Consider the following 6,208-nt stretch of genomic DNA (forward strand, 5'->3'; position numbering starts at 1 on the left):
TATTTGTAGTAATGATCACACTAATAATCACTCCTGCTTCCTTTATATCTCCAGAAGGGCATGAATTATGGGTTCCTAATAGCTTTTTCCCCATCCCCTATCAAAATTGGGTGGAGGGTGAAATTTTAAAGTCTTAAATACTTTTTGACCCAGAGATTCCAGAAGTCTCTTTTCCCCACATTTTAATTTTCTATATTATTCAAAAAAAATCCTTTTTATTTACTCTTTTGACTGTACTTGTGCCTTCAAAACTTTCACAACAATTTTCTGCTACTCAATCAGGAAAGCACACACATTTAGCACTCATGAAGCCACCATAAGCCCTGCTGACATGCTTTTTTGTCTTTGATAGCCTCATAAAGAACTTTAGGTCTCGCTGAACAAACACCTCGAAGTCTTCCTTGGCACACACTGCAAGCTGATTTTGGTGCTTTTCCAACTTTCTTGGTGTAAAGGTAAACAATTCTGTTACCTGGGGTTCATGACAGTCTAGTTTTGTTGAGAGCTATATTATAGGGCAACCTACGACAATATGTCAGGAGCTGATCCATTTTTAATTCCTTGTAAGGCCTCTACCAGAAGAAGGAAGAGAAAGTGTCCTAGAAGTCTTATATGAAGTCTCTAACCACTGTCCAGGAACCTTCTGTGGTGATGGGTCTGCTATCCTGATCACCATTAACCTCAACCACCATCAGGTAGGCAAGTCAGTCTACCCAAAGTAATAATGTGCCTTGAGAAAAAAACTGGAAGAGCCTTCTACAAGGCATGCCAATTCAACTACCACCTTCCTTCAGACCCTGGTTGAGGCAGCTCAAATCCAAGAATTTTGATTACAGCAATGTCTTACAGACTACCAGCCCTGCTTCCATCCTGGCCCCAACGCCATCCATCCTCCAGGAGAGTAATCCTAATGGGGAAGTCTCTGAGCAACTACTTCTGTAGGAACTACAGCTCCTGGCCCCTCAGCAGCCTCAGCTACTGAAGACTTAAAAGGAAAAAATTCTCACTACCAAAGGCTTTGGCATTGTCAAAGGTTTCAACATCAGAAATGGATTTGATTTTTTATCAAAGGAAATATTACTACAAAAAAGATGCATGACAATCTGCCTTGCTATGATACCCTAAGGACCTATTTGTTTTTCCATTTGCCCTGAAAATGAACCCTCCTATATTTGTTGTCTTTTCCAATTAAAGTATGAACTCCTCAAGAGCAAAAACTGCCTTTTTTTAAAAAATTTGTGTCCCCAGCACAGTACCTGGATCATAATAGGTGCTTAATAATTGTTTATTGAATTGAATTGAATCATATACAACAAAATATTTATAACACTTTTTATAGTAATAGTGGCCTTGAAACAAAGTGGATACCAATTAGAGAGAATGGCTAAACAAATTAAGATTATGAATGTGTAAGAAGGGACTAGCCAATGAACTCAACTCTTAAGACCTTAGAATGGTAGCACATACATGTTCCTAAGTGCATCTGAGGATCCTATCAGACACATACTCTGCACATGCTTAAAAGGTCTGAGCATATTTCTCAATTACAAATGCAATGGGCTATTATTGAACAACAACAACAACAAAAAAGAACCTAGAAGAGCCTATATGAACTGATATAAAATAAAGCAAGCAGAAGCCGGAAAACCATACACAATGAAAACATCAAAGAAAATGGAGAGAATGAAGCAAAAAAGAACAAAACAAACCAGTATAAATATAATGACCAAGCTTAGCTTGAAGAAGAAAATGATAAAATGTAGCCCAAATACCTCTACCTTAGTGCCAAGCTTTAGCTATAGAATTTTCAGAGGACCCAAAATGGATCATGGCTTATATCTGTTCTATCACAACCCCTAATGGTGCTCCTCCCCCCAAAAAAACCTCCAAACATTCTCTTCAGTGTAATCAAAAGAAAGATATTTTTCTATATGTTTCTATATGTTCTAGAACGTCTTACCTTGCCTTTTTCAGACCTGAGTTGCTGATTATAGGAATCGTGAATTGCTACATATAATAATCATTACACAGATTAGGATTCTGAATTAGCATGAAATCAGGTTCTCATTCTCCTTGGGTCATGTCCCCACCCAGACTCTCTTTGATTATAGGGAATTTAGGAGTAGCTAGGTAATATGGTGGATTAAAGCACCGGCCCTGGACTCAGGAGGACCTGAGCTCAAATCCAACCTGAGACATCTAGTAATTACTTAGTTTTGTGTCCTTGGGTAAGTCACTTAACTACTGCCTTGCAAAAAAAAAAAGATAATATGGAATTTGGTTCATTTCTGATTTTCCCCTAGGATAAATTTAATTTCTTTCTTTTTTTTTTTCTTTTTTAATTTCTTTCTTATAAGCAAAATAAAGCTTATAATAACTACTAAAAACATTTACTATTTAGTCAGGATCCTAACAAACAGTGTATTCCTAATATTCCAGCCCTTTAGTAAAAAAAATTGGCTTAAGTAACCTACTTCTAGGTGAATATAATAATCCTGCAAACTCATACCACCAAATGGGAAAGTTTAAAGAAAATCCCATCTTGAATATCCTGCATTCTCTTGTTCCATGGCAGGCAGGTTCCCTCTTTCATCTCTGCCCCTACTCTATGGCTGCTATCCTCTTTACTCTTGCTCTGCTTCCACAGTGTCTTACTTCAACCTATTCAGCACCTTCTCCAAACCTTACAAGGTATGATGCATTTATATAAGCTTTTATCATTCCTCTGGCTCTCCAAGTTGACCAGGCAGTTTGCTTCACTGAGTTCTGCTTTGTTCCAGAAACTGTTCTAAGCTTTGGGAAATAACACAACCAAGAACTTGCTTTTGGAAGGCACTTTGACTCTAGACCTACTCCAATTTTCATTTGCATCACTTTTTTTCCCTCTTTTTTTCTAGCAGCGCTAGAACATGGCTGGGTTTATTTGTTTGTTTTTCCTACCCATGATGACATTCTCTCTCTCTCTCTCTTTTTTTTTTTTTTGCAGAGCAATGGGCCCCACAGCTAGGTAATTATTAAGTGTCTGAGGCCAGATTTGAAGTCAGGTACTCCTGACTCCAGGGCCGGTGCTCTATCCACTGCGCCACCTAGCCCCCCCCATGACATTCTAAAAAATATACTGAGCATAGTGCCTAGCACATGGAAGGTGCTTAATAAATGTTTATTAATTGATTAATGGAAAAGATATTAGTTCATTCCCTAGAAATGAAACAATTCTCCAATCATTGGACATAAAGGATGTTTCTAGTTTTTTTAGAGTTTTTTTGCTATTACAAATAAAACAAATTAAATATTTTGTAGAAACAGTTCATCCCTGACCCACTTCATGGTATTTTTAGGACAAAGTCCTAGCAATGGAAACACTAGGTTAAAAAATATGATTGTTTTTGAGGTTCTTAGTTGACATTGTCATATTTCCCAAAGCTTAGAACAGTTTCTGGAACAAAGCAGATACTTGGTATCTTTTTTTTTAGGTTTTTGCAAGGCAAATGGGGTTAAGTAGCTTGCCCAAGGCCACACAGCTAGGTAATTATTAATTGTTTGAAACTGGATTTGAACCCAGGTACTCCTGACTCCAGGGCCGGTGCTCTATCCACTGCACCACCTAGCCACCCCTAAAGGTTGTATTTCTTCAGAAATATATAATAAATTCAAAATGTAACTTTCAAACCTGTCCTGTAAACTGCTGGTCTTTCTGACCTTTCTTCTATTTGTTTTCCATTTTTTTTTTTGGGAGGGGAGAATCCTAAACTTAGATCCTCTCTGCTTTCTACCTCCCTCCCCCCAAATGAAAAGAAATAGAAAAGGAAAACACTTGTAACAAACATACCTAGTTAAGCAAAACAAATGTCTGTATTGACCAAACACAAAAATTCTGCATCTCATTCTGCATCTTGAGTTCATTATAATTCATTATAATTCTTCTATTGAGAGATGGGTGGTATGCAGTACCACTGGTATTTTGAATTGCGACTGGTCATTTAGCTGACTCCTAAGACTTTCAAAATTGTTTTTCTTTATAGTGTTGTTATTGTATAAATTACCCTTGTTCTCACTTCTTCTGTATCTGTTTATATCTTCCCTAGTCCTCTGAAACTTTCCCTATTGTCTTTTTTTACAGTGCAATAATATTGTTATATTCATATGCCATAATTGAATTCGTCCATTTCCCAGTTGAATGGTATTCCCTTAGTTTCCAGTTTTTTGCTCTCAAAAAAAGTACTACATTTTTTTTTTTACATATGGATCCTTTTTCTCTTTCTCTGATCATTTTTGGGTTTGGGCCTAGTATAGGCCCAGTAGGGGTATTGCCAGGTCAGAGTTTAGTGATTTTGGATATTTAATTGCAAATTTCTTTCCAGATTGACTTGACCACTTCACAGCTCCACTAACAAAAACATCATTGTGCTGTTTCCTGCAGTCTCTCCATTATCTGCCATTTTCCATTTTTTTTGTCTCTGACAATCTGATGGGTATAGAGTCATTTCTCTAATTATTGACAATTTGAAGCATTTAAAAAATATATATATATAAATGTATACGCACACATACACACACACATCATTGTTTGGATTTCTTCCTTATATTCCTTTATATTCTTTGACCATAAGTCTATTGGGGAATGGCTCTTCATCTCATAAATTTTAATCATCCCCTATATATCTTAGATATGAAACTTATACGAGAAACTTGCTGCAAAGAATTTTTCCCCAATTAACTCTTTCCTTTTTAATTTTAGCTGGTTCTGTTTATACAAAAGCTTTTAAATTCTATGTAATCAAAATTGTCTATTTTATCTTCTGTAATCCTTTCTATATCTTGTTTGGCCACAGATTCTTCTCCTACCATAGGAAAAAAAAGTAAATTTATTTCTTGCTCTTCTAAACTCATTTGTGATATTCTAAACTTATCTTGGTATGTATAGTATGCAATATTGATCTATACTTCTAATTTCTAAAAAAGTTGCTATCAGTTTTCCCAACTTTTTTGTCAAATAATGAGTTTTTATTCTAGTATCTGGAATCTTTGGATTTATTAAACACCATGCCATTATGTACAGTTGCTTCTGAACATTATGTACCTACTCTGTTCCATCGATTAATCTATTTTTAACTAGTACCAAACAGTTTTAATGATTAGTGCATTATAGTATAGTTTGACATCTGCTATACTCAGCCACTTTCTTCCCTTCTTTTTTCATTATCTTTCCTGAATTCTTGATGTTATTCTTCAAAATGAATTTCATTATTTTTTCTATGAAATAAATCTTTGGTGGCACAATGCCTGTGGTGTTGAATATATATAAAAATTTAGATAGTATGACCATTTCATTATGTTGGCAAATAATGTCTATAATTATTTAGGTCTATATATCTATAAAGAATATTTTGTAGTTATATCTGAATAGCTTCTTGGAAAATAAGCTCCCTAATAGCTTTGTTGATGGAACTTCTCTATCTCTTCTTTCTAGATATTGTTGGTAATGTACGGAAATGTGTTCATGTAGTACATCTATAAACTGCAGGTTAGAAACCTAAAAGAATCACCGGTCTCCCCTGGTTTAATTTCCCTGGTGTTAAGAAATGTAAGGTGGAATTGCTGACTTTTTGAGGATATTCCCATTGCAAACAGGGTGCAGCTATTAATATGCTTGGAATTCAGGGAGGAGGACTTTCTTTGGTAACTGGCTTAAATGAATTCCACTAATTGAGCTATCTTGACTGGGGATAACAGAGTGCTGATAAAAGTATTTCAGAAGGCCCTGAATAGGAACTGAACCTATTAGCAAAATACTTTGGGAATCTGGCAACCTTCATGAAGGTCATAACTTCAGAATGAAGCAGACTTTCTAGTATCTGTGGGATGGTAGGAAAGTTTATCTATGCAGCTTAGAGTCAACTAGAGCCTAAAATCCTCTAAGAGGTGACAATATTTGAATCTCCACAGTCCCAGCTTCAGGTGTGGTTCCTCTCATCACCTATTACCACAAAGCCAATGACTCTTGAAGAAGGAGAGAAATCTGAACCTGAGTACAGAGAAGCTGGAAGAAACTCCAAATGCAGCATACATGTTAAAGAGGTCTCAGGAACCTGAGTCTACAGCTGGTAGACAGGGTAGCCTGGATTATTCTTGACCTTTTCCTCTCCTGTTTCTTTTTTTAATGGTTGGGAAGAGAGGCAGAGAACAGAATCAAAATAGGTAGTATGAC

The 6,208-nt window shown here is 36.1% G+C and overlaps 1 pseudogene; it reads right to left on the minus strand.

Annotated features, from left to right (window-relative positions):
* Positions 1 to 219: 219 nt before the first annotated feature.
* On the minus strand, positions 220 to 551 carry LOC141518784 (large ribosomal subunit protein eL34-like; annotated as a pseudogene).
* Between the last annotated feature and the right edge of the window lie 5,657 nt (positions 552 to 6,208).

Source organism: Macrotis lagotis, chromosome 1 (assembly GCF_037893015.1).
Source record: "Macrotis lagotis isolate mMagLag1 chromosome 1, bilby.v1.9.chrom.fasta, whole genome shotgun sequence".
NCBI lineage: Eukaryota > Metazoa > Chordata > Mammalia > Peramelemorphia > Peramelidae > Macrotis > Macrotis lagotis.